The sequence below is a fragment of the Rhipicephalus sanguineus genome, chromosome 1, assembly GCF_013339695.2.
Source record: "Rhipicephalus sanguineus isolate Rsan-2018 chromosome 1, BIME_Rsan_1.4, whole genome shotgun sequence".
In the NCBI taxonomy this organism is placed as follows: Eukaryota; Metazoa; Arthropoda; class Arachnida; order Ixodida; family Ixodidae; genus Rhipicephalus; species Rhipicephalus sanguineus.
In genome coordinates, this window is record NC_051176.1 from 113730357 (window position 1) to 113743922 (window position 13566).

At 45.9% G+C, this 13566-nt stretch overlaps 1 non-coding gene across 1 annotated transcript; it reads left to right on the forward strand.

Moving 5' to 3' along the window:
- The first annotated feature begins 13104 nt into the window (after positions 1 to 13104).
- Positions 13105 to 13176, forward strand: Trnap-agg (transfer RNA proline (anticodon AGG)). Its single transcript has one exon. It is a non-coding gene; the product is annotated as a tRNA-Pro (tRNA).
- The last annotated feature ends 390 nt before the right edge of the window (positions 13177 to 13566 follow it).

Genomic DNA, 13566 nt, shown 5'->3' on the forward strand with positions numbered 1-13566 from the left:
ACACGCGCACCGAGAACAGTGGAAAATGCCTCAATCAATGTTTTTTTGATTGCGCAAATAGCCGCGTATCCGCTTCTCTTCGCTATTCCAAAACAGTCTTTACGAGCTGAATTGGGGATACTGCAATAGTGAATAAGTCGTCAAATAATTCAGAACAGTTGGAGCTTTGGCGGCACAAATGGTCGGAACACGCGACCAACCCGTCGTTTAGCCCCTTTAGAAGCGAAACTTTAAAGAAGCTTAAAGCACCTAAAGCCATAAACTTATAGCCAAACACTGCCCTCTCGTGGTTTGCAAGGCAGTCTGTTGACTTACATTTTGCTAGAATGTCGCTAGGAGACGTTCCAGTACCTCCTGCATCTAGATGAATTGAGGAGATACACGCGACTTACAGGACGGACATAATGACGCTTAATGTGCACATTATACTCGTGGGTCTAAAACCAAGAAAAATACAGAGAATGTTGCCGCTCATTCGTTAGGAAGACACTGAGTTTAGGATGCATAACTCAGTGGAGACCTAAGCCAAAAATAGCCAAAAATTCGCCATGTCGCCATTCATTATTTTGGGTCGCCACGGGCCTCTCAAATTCGCCAATTTGGCGAAAAGTAGCCACCATTGGCAACCCTGCCAGCGGCTACCATTAGGTGACGCTAGTGCAGTCGCCAGAGGGGTGCTCAACCAGGCGCAACCACTCAATAGAAGTGCGATCCAAAATGTATACGAAGCCTACTAACTTCATCGTTATGTATGTACATAAGGCGAACGCTTATCTGCTAGTTTCCCTCGAATACGCAGTTTCATGGGCGCGTCCCAGTATTTCGTGTCTTCAAGACGGTTGCGGCGCTGAACTACATGAAAACAAATGTGCACCGAGCTTGCGGGATGACGACGTCACTCTTGCCATCATGGAAATGCCCCCCCCCCCCCTCCCCGGTAGCATTTGTTCCAAACCAAAAGAGCGCAGTAGCTCTAACGGGCACGCAAACCTAGTGGAGATCAGTGGGCACGCAGGTGACCCTCAGCTTTCAGATCAGCCCGCTGGAGGAGCACTCGGCGCTGTCGTCGCGCGTCTCGTCCGTTGAAGCCTCAGATGTCTTCAGAAGAGTGCAGCAGTGCCCTTGTGACCCCCTGTGGTGGAGCAGATGGTTCTGGTGAATAGTGAATGCCCAATGTCGTTAAGGTTACATCGATCAATGAAAAATAGATAATTAGAACTTGATCAATCTAAAAGAAAAGTAATCGTGGTGTTTTACGTGGCAAAAGTACACGGTGTGATTATGAGAGACGCCACAGCGGGGGACTGCAGATCAGTGTTGTAGGCGTTACCGAAAAATAACTAAATACGTTACTCGTTACGCTAAAAAAAAAAAAGGAACGCGTTAGCGCCCTACGCTACCTCTTTAAAAAGGCACTGCGTCACAGTTACAGTTACCGAAAAAAAGTTACGTGCGTTACTTCTGCCGTCACTCCATCGTCAGAAATTTTAATCACCGCATTTTCATTGCAGGAACCCTGAATAACTGTTTTATAAAGCTGGTATTTATATTTCACATAAAACTTCTAGCCCAAACGACCACAATTTTACGCGAAGCAACGATGTAACGAGAATAAGTTTCAGAAATGTTGAGAAGGGGGCGTGAATAACACAGCACACAAGAAAATATGGACACAGGACTACGCGCTTTCTTTTTCATTCTTGAGTGCCGTCTTATTCGCATTCTTGTGTGCCGTGTGTTCCCTTGTTGTGTGCCGTGTTCTTCGCGCCCCCTTTTCATCATGAACCAACACCAACTCGCCCAACTTTTTATTATACTGCACAAATGTGTCGTACCATGGCAACAGCAGCGTAGCTAGAAATTTTTTTTCGGGGGGGGGGGGGGGTGGTTGTTAAATCATACTTTATGCATGTTTGTGCGTGCGTTTATATGTGTGCCTGTATGTGTACACATGGAAAATCGAAACATTTCGGGGAAGGGAGGATTCAACCCCTCCCTCCCTCAGCCTCCCCCCCCCCCTTTCCTCTGGCTACGCCAGTGCTTGGCACTATTAAACCGACCTAAAGTCGCCTGTACAACTACATGTGATGGCTGCTAACTCTGCGGCGCATGATCAGTCCACTTTCTCAGTGTGACAATAAACACAACATAAGATATCATCAACGCCGTCCGTAAAGGAAACATCACAACTATCAACAAATTTACAGTAATTCTGACGGTGTGCTTCTACTAACAAGGCAGATGCTCGAAGACTCATAAAGAAATCATTAAACTGCTTAGTTCTGGGGAAAAACGATTTGCATGCATATGCAATTTTTCCTCCTTCAAAAATCTGCATACTTGCCTCAAAAATTGCAAGCGTTTACTTGAAGCCTCGTTCGCTAAAAAAGTGAGTGACTATAGAAACGTGAACCCGCAGTTGCCGATAGAAACAAGCAGATTTCATTTTGAAAACAAAGTTGATAACCAGCGCTAGATTATTGCAAGCAGAGCTTTGTAATAACTAGAACTGCTTGTACAATTAAAGTAACAGCTGCATTTCAAAGTTGTCATCGTACAGATTGACTCTCTTCTTAATGAATACGTCCGCACCTACACTAAATAGGGGCTCGACGGACGCATTGGATGGTACTCTGGCGGGCCGGCATCAGTCCGACGCTGCGACAAAAAAAAAAAAAAGAAAACGTCGGGGCGAGTTCTGCAATAGTGGCGCCAATGAGACGAAGGAATTTTGTGTAAAACTCCCGGGATAATTGGAAAATAAAGTAAAGGGTAACGTGACTCCTCACGTTACCGAAAAATGTTAGCGTAAGTACGTTATTCATTACAGTCTCGAAATAGTAACGAGTACGTTACTAAGTTACCGAAAAAGGTAACGCATTACCGGTAACGCCATTCCTTTTAACGCGTTACCGCCAACACTGTTCCACATTAATTTTGACCGCCTAGAGTTCCTTAACGTGGCCCTTAATCTAACTACACGGGTGTTCTTGCATTCGCCCCCCCCCCCCCCCCCAATCGACACGCGGCCACCGTGGCCGGAAAGCAAACGCTATATCACCAAAAGCAAAAAAAAAAGATTAAAAGCGCAAAAAGAGGTTGTCTGGGAAATGACACAATTTTCGGCACCGACAGCCATCTCTGCGACAGCCACAGAGTTGGTCGTGGAACGTTTGGTTCAAAAAGTTGATATTTTAATTCGAGACGGTGATTATCTCGCATAATAATTGTTCCGACCAAGCAGGTAATTCGGTCAAAGCGTTCTGTTTGTACGTCATGTTTGTGCTCTTATGGGGGCAGCCACTATTGCCATTCGGAAACGCCCCGCGCAATGGTGACTAGAGGTGCGCTTACGCGAGTGCCCAGCCAACCCCGTATATACGCGCATATCTCATATCAAAAGAGAAAGCTAATATTCGGTGGCCCGTCGAGAGAACGAAAGTCGCGATTGGAAACCAGACAGGGTTGCCGCAGGGTATAGATTTCGAAAGAAGCCAGAACTCAAACTAAATGAGCCAAAAGTAGCCATGCAACTCAGTTTTATCGTCGAATTTGTAGCCACATAGAACAGATACTGTTTTATGAATAGAGTTATTATTATCATTGAGCAATAAATAATATCATTTTGAATAAGCAAAAACACAGAAATAAATGCCTTTTTTTTACTTTTGCTTGGTCTTCCAGCCAGAGGTGACTTGCAAATGAACGAACAAATTACAATAAGTTCAGTGCACCTGCATATAGTTTAAGCAGAATATAGAGTTATTGCCAGAAATACAATAATTTTGGAACATTCCAGCCACCTAGTTTGTAGGAACATTAAACGTTGAAGCAACTTTTGTTTGAAGCTGCAGACCGAAATTTATTCGAGTTACTGTGGTACTATCCCAACTTCAAATAGTGAAATAGTTCAAGATGAAGAGGTCAACCTAATTTTGTGACAGATTTTTTTTTATTCAAGTACCCTAAAGGCCTGGGTAGGCATTACATAGGGGAGTTATAACACAATAAAGCTGTTACAATTACAATGTACAAATTGCATAACAAATACAAACGATTGATACAAATATATATAAATATGCACATACGCTATACATATGTAGAGATACTATTACTTAACAGAACAGGGATGCTACCCGGAGAAAATAAAGAAAGTACTACTAAAAAAAAGAAGAAAAAAAAAGAACAGGACAACAAAAACCCGAAGGAAAATTTTCGCAGTGTTCAAAACAAGAAAAGGATGCAAAGAAAGGATAATTCCCGTTCATTGAAATTCCGTGTACAAAGAACAACGACAATAAGTACAACAAAGCAGATATGCACAAGAACAATATTAGCTTTCATTAAAATAACATTGAAGTTTATTCATGAAATCTTCATGATTTTGAGAAGAAACTACGTCGGCAGGTAGCTTGTTCCAGTGATATATTGTGAGAAAGAGGGGGGATTTACTTAAGAAGTTTGTTCGAGCAAAAACGGGTTGTACTTTGAATGTTCACACGAGAACGCGCGTTCTGCATAAGCATTAGAAGTCCGCCGCGGTGGTTACGGTGGTCACGGTGCTCGGCTGCTGACCTGAAAGTCGCGGGTTCGATCCTGGCCGCGGCAGTTGCATTTCGATCGAGGCGAAATGCTAGAGGCCCGTGTACCGTGCGATGTCAGCCACGTCAGAAAAAGACCAGATGGTCTAAACTTCGTGAGCCCTCCGCTACGGCGTGCCTCATAATCGTATCATGGTTTTGGCAACGTTGAACCTCACAAATTATATTATTAGTGTTAGAAGCTGGCGCGCAGCATCATATATGTGACGGGCAGCATGAGTCCCCCGTGCAGCCGCGCGCTCGTCAATATGCATGCAACTTCGTCAGTCCATCTTTGCAGGCACACCGCGCGTTGCGTTTGGGTGCCTCGACGCGCATCTGCCTGCTGCGCATGCATGGGACGGGCATGCGCGCGCATCGGGTGACACGACAGGAAAACGTATTTCATCTGCGAATAATAAGAAATAAAAGCTACTAATTTCGCCAAAATAGAACTGCAAAGTTACCACAAAGTGGCTATGAAGCCAACCTGAAATTTCCGTCGCCAGACGGGGTTGTAAAGTATCGCCATTTTGGCGCAAGCTAACCACCAACGGCCACCCTGCAACCGGACCTTAGAAACTGCATGTATATTCAGATCAGTTACTAAATGAGAAACCTCGTCATGTAAAGGACATTCTCACATCTTGAACGGAAACTCACCGCTGTCCCTGAAGCGGAAAGTATACAATCGTTGCATTCTGCCAGAACTAACATATGGGGCGAAAAATCGAAGGATAACAGAGAAACTCGGGATGAAGTCGAGGTCTGTGTAGCTTACGATGGAAGGGGAAATGATAGGCGTAACATTGAAATATAGGAAAACAGTACACAGAGTGGATCAGGCCACAGTGGTAGCCGATGTTCCAGTTTACATTAAGCGAAAAAAAAAAGACCTGTGCTGGTGACGCAATGCGTAGAACAGATAACCGATGGCAAGCGGGAGCGACAGAGCGGATATCAAGAGATGGGAAACGTAGCCGAGGACGGCAGCGAGTAAGATGGAGCCAAGAAATTAAGAAATTCACAGGGATAAATTCTAATCAGCTCGCACAAGACAGGGTACGTTGGAGATCACATGCGGGATGCCTCCTGCGGGATCACTGAGGGATTGCAGTGGACATAGCATAGACCGATAATGATGAATAATGATAATAATCTATTAATTTGTTGACTCTGTTTTGATCTTTTTTTTTAGCTCAATCAGAAATATCGACGTTCGGCGCGGGCAGTTCTCATTGAGGTCTGCTGGCGTGCCGGCTTTCTTTAGGGTTGCTCCAGAAGGCACCACTCAGCGGCGCTGAGTTTCCGGCGTATCGTGTTTGTCGAGGAGACTATACCAACGCTCAAGCCAAGCACGTCAAGCGCTCGCCTACTCTGCAACTTCTAATCAGGGCCAACGGCTGGATACTGTCTGCCTGCTTTGAGGATAAGATGACACACGCCCGCGGCTTTGTCCACGTGCGTCACCGGTGGATGCTTTTGTAGGCCAGGTGAACAGCAGGACATGCGTGGGCGCGCGTTGGAGCAAGCTGTAACTGGCTTGCACGTATACATCGCACACACAGCAGTGAAATGTCAACACTCATACTGTTTCAACGTAAACACTTCGCCTGGAGAGGGAACAAAGCCAGAATATTTCTTTTGCCGTAGGATAGGGTAACTGCGCAGTAACTGCAGTCAATTGGGGCATATAGAATAACCGTAGTATACAACAGGGGGGTCTTTATTTTCTGGTACTTGCTTTCCTTGTAGGCAGGCCTTGTTGCGCAACGCTGTTGCGTTTTTAGTGGTCTGATGTTGAAGTTCCTTTTTTTTTTTTTGTGGATGTGTGGTAGAAAACGAGATGTAGGCACAACGGCAACGTAGAGAACTTGGCCGAACGAACACTACGAAAGAGAATAAAGAAAAGGAAAAGAAGGCTGAACCCGCGAGGCTTGTGGACCTCCGTTATCTTTAGATTCCAACGAGACTTGTTTTCACTGTGGGAGGCAAGGACGAGGAATGGGTTCTCATAAAAGACTACACGATCTTCCATGCATTACATTATACCTATGAAAATGGCAGTCAAGGACGCACTCGAGCGAATAAACTCGCTGCTCACGCGTGCTTTTCTTCTTTCTATTTTTTTTACGTGAAATTCAGAGTGCTCAATACGCATTCGGAATCTTCAATGCTGATTTTAAACAATGCTCATCGCAAATACACATGTTGTTCTGGTCGCTTTTTTTGTTCCTACGTGAACTCTAAATGCAATCTGTCCCCCTCATCGCATTGTGTTCTCGTTCGCGACAAACGGAAGCATCCAGCTGACTTCTCGCGCTTCGTCTGCATATTTTGACGCGCCTAACGTAGACGCGCGAAAGTTCTGAAAGATCATGCATTGCTGGGGATGATCGCTCAAGCAGATTGGCCCTGAATACAACCCACCTTTGGCGTTTGTTACCGAGGCGATTTTGACATTTATACGGGCAAATTACGAAAATAAGTTGGTTGCTTAAAAACCGCTACGCGCTCGTCATTGTGTTGTGACGTGCGCTGGCTTGCGTGCCTGTCACGCAGGCCAGCGTGAAGAGGGCATTCTCGGCGTGGAGTTTGTTGCAGCGGAACTTGTTATGAGATCACAACAGCCGATTTTGGCGCCGTAGTTGTCCTCCGCCGCCGCCGCCGCAGGCGCCGGTGTCCGTAACCGCTATCGCGTGAAATAAGAAAAAATAATGCAACGAGAAACAACTTTCTAGGATCGGATGGGATCTCAACCCACGCCCCCTGCATGGCAGTCGAGTATTCTACCACAGAGCCACGGTGGTGCTTGACACTCCTTCGCAAAAATACTCTATACAGGTGTCATGTCGGGAAAAGAATTGTGTTAACATATGTAATATAGCGTGGCAGAAGAGTAAAATAACAACCTGGCGTCACACAATTCTAAATGCGACACAAGTCGGTCGTTGAATGCTTCCAACCCATTACAAAGGGCTCAGCCATAATTCTTAATAATAATATCTGGGATTTAACGTCCCAAAACTGCGATATGATTATAAGGGACGCCGTAGTGGAGGGATCCGGAAATTTCGACCACCTGGGGTTCTTTCTTTAACGTGCTCCTAAAAGTAAGTACACGGGCCTCAAATATTTTCGCCTCCATCGAAAATGCAGCCGCCGCGGCCGGGATTCGATCACGCGACCTTCGGGTCGAGCGCCATGACGACTAGACCACCGTGGCGGGGCAGCCATAATTCTTAATCGTCATCAGTCAAAGCACAAAGACCACATAATGCCTTACAGATGGGTAGCGGATGCCACGATTCTCTGAAGAATGACGAAACATGGCATAGTGGGGGGCTTGCCTATATAATTCACCAAAATTATGATGATTTATGGCGTAGTGGGTACCTTGCATGAGTACTTGTATTAGTTGCCCCAAGATAGTCTACAACGGGCTCTAGATAGGCCGCTCTTCCAGCTTACACTGTGAATGTGCTGCTTGTTCCGCGCAGGCCTGGCGATTTTTTAACCCATATATGCCCAGTGTCCTTCATATAGGACGCTTCTTTGATGCACTCTAACATCGCTATTTCTTTAGCTGATGACTAGCGCCACCTACAGGACATCAAACAGGCCTCATTCTCAACGTGTGCAAGCATAGACATTGCTTACTTTTCATGCTGCCACGTGCCGACCGCTTTCTCCGGGCAAACGCCTGCTTTGTGTGAAAGACGCCATGGAGAGGAAGTGCACGTGAACTGCTGACCGCTTTCTACGGGAAAACGCGTGCTTTGTATGAAAGACGTCATGGAGAGGAAGAAGTGCAATGTCGGTGTGCACGTGAAATGTTTCAAGGCTTACCACACCCACACGTAGCACCCCTAAAGCCCAGTGTCCTACATGTATAGGACGCCTTGAAAAACAGTGTTGCGTTTACCTGGCAGCAAATAAAGAACTTGTGCTTTCTTTTGAGGGTAGAAGTACATTTTCTGTGAACAAAAAAAATATTTGTTTTGTCATTTTTTTTTTAGTTTGGGCATGTATGGGTTAATCAGAACAGCGGTCTCGCACATCATAGAGTACATTTATTCAATGAGGTGCTGCTTCTGAGATCGTGCTCACTCCCTTGACACAAAGCATTGAGCCCGCTAAAAAAAATTCTTAATTGACTTTTGATGAAATAAATGCTATGACTTTGAAGTATATACTGGTTTTTGCTAGTTGGTAGGAATTCGTCGTACAGTTACTACCGCTCACTGAAGAACGTCGGATGAACGTGTTTTATTTATATTTTTTTATTTACATATACTGCCATCTTGCATAGCAAGATATTGCAGGAGCGAGTATATACATAAACTAGAAATACAATATGAAAAAATGTATACATTGAAAAAAAAAAGAGAACTACATCAGGAGAGCATACACAGTTCATCAGTGAATGAAGTTAGGCAATTGTTCCACAAGTTCATCATCGGACAACTCGCGCAGGGAGCCGTCAAGACCATTCCAAATGTCAATAGTATGAGGAAAAAAGGGAAAAAAAATCAATGAATGATTTCAAAGGAACTACGTTAAAGTGGTGACTTCTTGTGACTCGAGATGAAGGGTTAACAAGAGCACAAGACGGTCACAAGTACGCCTGTGGGCCAAATGACTTAGCTGCAGCTTGTTAGCGTGTAATGCTCGTGAAAAATGGCGATCATAACGATTACATATGAACCTAACGGCTTTCTTCAATAGACTCCAGCATATTTATGTCTTTGGCATGATGTGGTGACCAGACGATGGACGCACACTTAAGTAGAGGCCTTATGAGCGATCTTATGGCACCAGTTTACATTCTTTTGTTGCATCTCTGAGGAACCCAGTTTCCTTAGCGCCTTATTAGTTATGTGCTTAAGGGACACTAAAGGCAAATAATTTGTCAGAGCGAAAGCTCAATGTATGACAACGTCTAAAACGACAATATTATCAACAGCAGTGCCCTACTTACCGAGAAATTAAGCTAAATGTATCACACGATGAGCGCCACGAGCGGCACATTTTGTAAATGATCCCGATGACGTGAGAGAGTCCGACCGCAATTAATCACTTGTAATCAAACTTGCTTATACCCTCGTAATGTGGTTGAAACCATGCTGCTCAACATCGACCACATACGCCACGATCGTGCATTTAGCTCCGGCAATCACTTCGCCTGAGCGCCCCTTGATCATGTCACTGGGCTACTTATCAAACAGATCACAGCTTCTTTTAAAAAAAAATGACGTAGGTTCGTCTTGGAATCTACATAAAGCAAAGCTTCGTTTCGCAACATGTCGATATCATTCTTTGACGGGGAGGAGCCTGAAAAAGTAAACGCTTGGTTATTGGTCACTACCGTGGTCTGTGTTCCTACTTTCGTCCCGTCTTTTAGCGACCTTTTCGCTTATAATCATGAACCAACCTGCCCAAATATGCTTCCTTCTGCGCTTATCTTGCTCTACCGTCTGCTGCTCTGTCAGGTTTGGTTTAGGCCCCATGTTGGCTAATGTATGCCCCTTTGAACGCAGCGCGTCATGTAGGCGCTCAAAGAGGCAAGTGATGATGGTGTGGTTTTTGAAGGAAGAATACGGTACCGCTATCTTCTGTAACTTCACGGCAAAAATGCGCCTGCAGTGTCCATAGAATTTTTGTGGCAATAAAATTCGATTGAAGCGGGAGGAAGAAACTTAGGCCCTTTTGCAACACCGGCGGAAGCCTTTACAACGAAAAACTGCATCTCCTTTTTCTTATTCAACAACACCGATTGCTCGCGCACTCCTGCGCTTGTTTAACTTAACACCACTCACCCGAGACAGTCCTAGAGTTACTGAATGTATATTGGCCTCGAGGAGTTACGGAGTCGCCCTCTATCGGACGCGCCTCGATTGCGTGCTAGGCAGGATACCGCCGGCGCGCTCCCCATAGGTTTTGCTGTCGGCGCTCTACTAAAACACCTCGCGGAAGCCCTCCAGGGCATTTGTGTAAGTACTTTCGAAAGGAACTGTGTTCTTTACTGTCAAAATAATAATTTTCGACGAACTGAAAGCACAAGATAGTCTACAGTCGCTGTCTCTTTTGCAGAAAACCGAGCACCCGCTTCACGCGGTCACCACGTAGGAGACCCCTGAACCGGCTTCTTGCGTGAAAGGTAGTCACTCGCTGAGTGCAAACTATGTGAAATATCTCGTTAGAGTAGACTGCCTGTATAACCAAACGGAGCATAACAGAAAGAAGCCTCAAGCCAGCGATCGTACGGGTTCGCGACGACTGACGGTGCCTGCATGTATGAGCGTCTGCATGTATGTTCGTACTGATGGTTTCGCTTTTGCTACGAGAGCGTTTTGACACCGCGCTGTGAACTTTAGGCCGCAAAATATGAGAATTTGTGAGTAAACAGACAACTACTGTTGCGCGGACGCTATCAGAGCAGTTCAAAAACAATTCCCTATACAGCTGCGGCTTCGGTGCGCATGGCAACTTTGAGATCTGCCGTCCCGGCGATTCAGTATTTTTTCTTTTCTTTTTCGGTCTAAATTCGGGTACGTTTCAATGTAATTTGACAAGTTGTCTCGCACTGCGTATTGATCTGTCTTCTCAGCGGGCAAATGCCCCTGGTTCTGTTTCTTTATTCAGCGCATTCGTTTCGTTTGGTGCTCACACAAAACGTGAGCAAATGCGACGCCTTTTTTTAATGCTCCTTAATTATCGTTCCGTTTGCATTCCAGTGAACTTGCCGCGCTCTGTCATCAACAAATTCATAGACAAAAGCTTCACCACTTCGAGATTGCTGGTGGAAGAAGAACCAGTCTACGAGACCGAGCATGTAGTAGCATGCGACGCCTAGGAAAAGAAAGAAAATACAGTAACGTTTGCCGGACTCGTTCTGCAAACGTCGGCCGTGAACTAGGACCCACATGAACTTGAAATAGCGGTGAATAAAATAGAAGGTATTGCAGCAACCAGCAGCCGCAAAACAGGATAGTAATTATTTGGCGTGTACCCCAGCAATTTTGGCAGCAGTGTCGTGTCTAACGCCAACAGGGTGGCATCTTTCCCATGAAAATAAATGAGGCTCCAAGAAAATACATGGGGTTGGCCGGTGGGCCGATCATCGGTGGGCCTATCACGGAGGCAATCCAAAATTTATGTAGCTTATGAAGCAATGCATGCCTCATCAAATGGGAAGGTTGCCCGTCGGCGTCCCGCGTCGGCGGCGTCAACACGAGTGATGCAAAAAATAATCGTCACGTGATGGTGTCACCATATGGCGTCATCATGACGTCACAGATCGCCAAAATATGTAGCGTCATTATGACGTCACATAATGTGACGTCATATGATGTCGTATTCACACGTCATGGTCGCTTTGCATTGCCTCCGTGATCGGTCACGGAGGCCGTGCAAAACCGCGTTAGGTGCAGAACGCTTAGATTTAGGTGCACGTTAAAGAACACCAGACGGTCGAAATTTCCGGAGCCCTCCACTACGGCGTCTCTCATAATCATATCGTGGTTTTGGGACGTTAAACCCCAGATATTATTATTATTATTAGGTGCAGAACGCTTTTGACGGGGGCGCGGGAGAATCAGTACATCGACTGACAAGAAGAAGATGGCTTTCGCCTTCTAGTCATCTTTAACGAATGCATAAGGGACCCTGTGCGTTCTTTAATTTAACGAATCTAAACAATGATTTGCGCATCTGCAGCCGATTTTGTGGACGCTGAGCATGGGGCCGACGATCAAGAGGTTGCATTGGAGGGTTCTGAGATGGCATCGCACGTCGTAAAAGGTAGCGCTTTTACCATCCTGTGGCAGATAAACATCATTTGCCGGCGGGAAGCGCGCGCGAGCCATCGTCTCAGTGCGCGCTGTCTGCTACTCACCGAACATCGCAGGCCCGACGCAGTAACAAGAGTCTTCGTCGCGGAAGTGCTTGTTGCACACAAGACTCGTAGCGGATGGCTACTTGCCGGTTCTTAGCTTTACAACCCATGCATCACGCTGTTTCTTGTCCCGCGGTTACCAGTGCAGGCAGAAATTGGGCTCCTTTGCGTAAGCGCGGCACTGCGGCACCGAGCGGTAGAGTCCCATGTTCGTCGCCTTCGGAGGCAGCCACTCAATTACAATGGTTTGAATTGAGTAGAAAATGACAGAAAACTTCCGAATTTGAACAGACCGCAGCGCATGTGGGACTTGAAACTCGTTTTCAAAGCACGCGGCAGTGCGCCACAAGCAGCCGACGCGGCCGCTGAGACCACGTGATCCTGCCAAGCACGTCACGCCGACAGTGGCGCCGGCGTTTCCAGTGGTGGGCCTCGAGGCCAATATGGCTCGCTATCACGCCGCTGCTTCACACAGTTAGGAGCGAACTTATTTACTTTTTTTTTACTTTTTCACACTGAGCCCTGGATGCGGCCATACAAACTTGTTCTTTTTTTTGTGTTTTTGCTTACTTGCATTCTTCTTGCAATCAAGAAAGAGGCAGCAAAGGAGCGGCGCAGCAGTGTGTCGGCTCGTTGGTCTAGGGGTATGATTCTCGCTTAGGGTGCGAGAGGTCCCGGGTTCAAATCCCGGACGAGCCCGCTTTTTTTTTTTTTCTTTTTAATTTGAAGCTCGTATGTGGCCAAAGGCGCTCACAGGTAATCTTGTGTACCCATGTCAATTCAGTCAAGGTATTGCGGATATGTAACTGCACGCGGTGCTGCTCGGCAAGAACGGTCGGCTCGTTTGTCGTAGGTCACTTTATTTTTTTTTATTGTTAAAGCGCCAGCTTTATATGCCTTATATAAAATAAGCGTGACAAGAAACGTGACCGTCGGCGACAACATTAAAAATCGGATGACGTCATAAGAAATTCCAAGGTGAGTCATACGAGATGTGAAGATGTGACGTCATCATATGACGTCACAGATCACCAAAATTTGTGACGTCAGTATATGACATATCACGACGTAATCACATGACATCGTTGC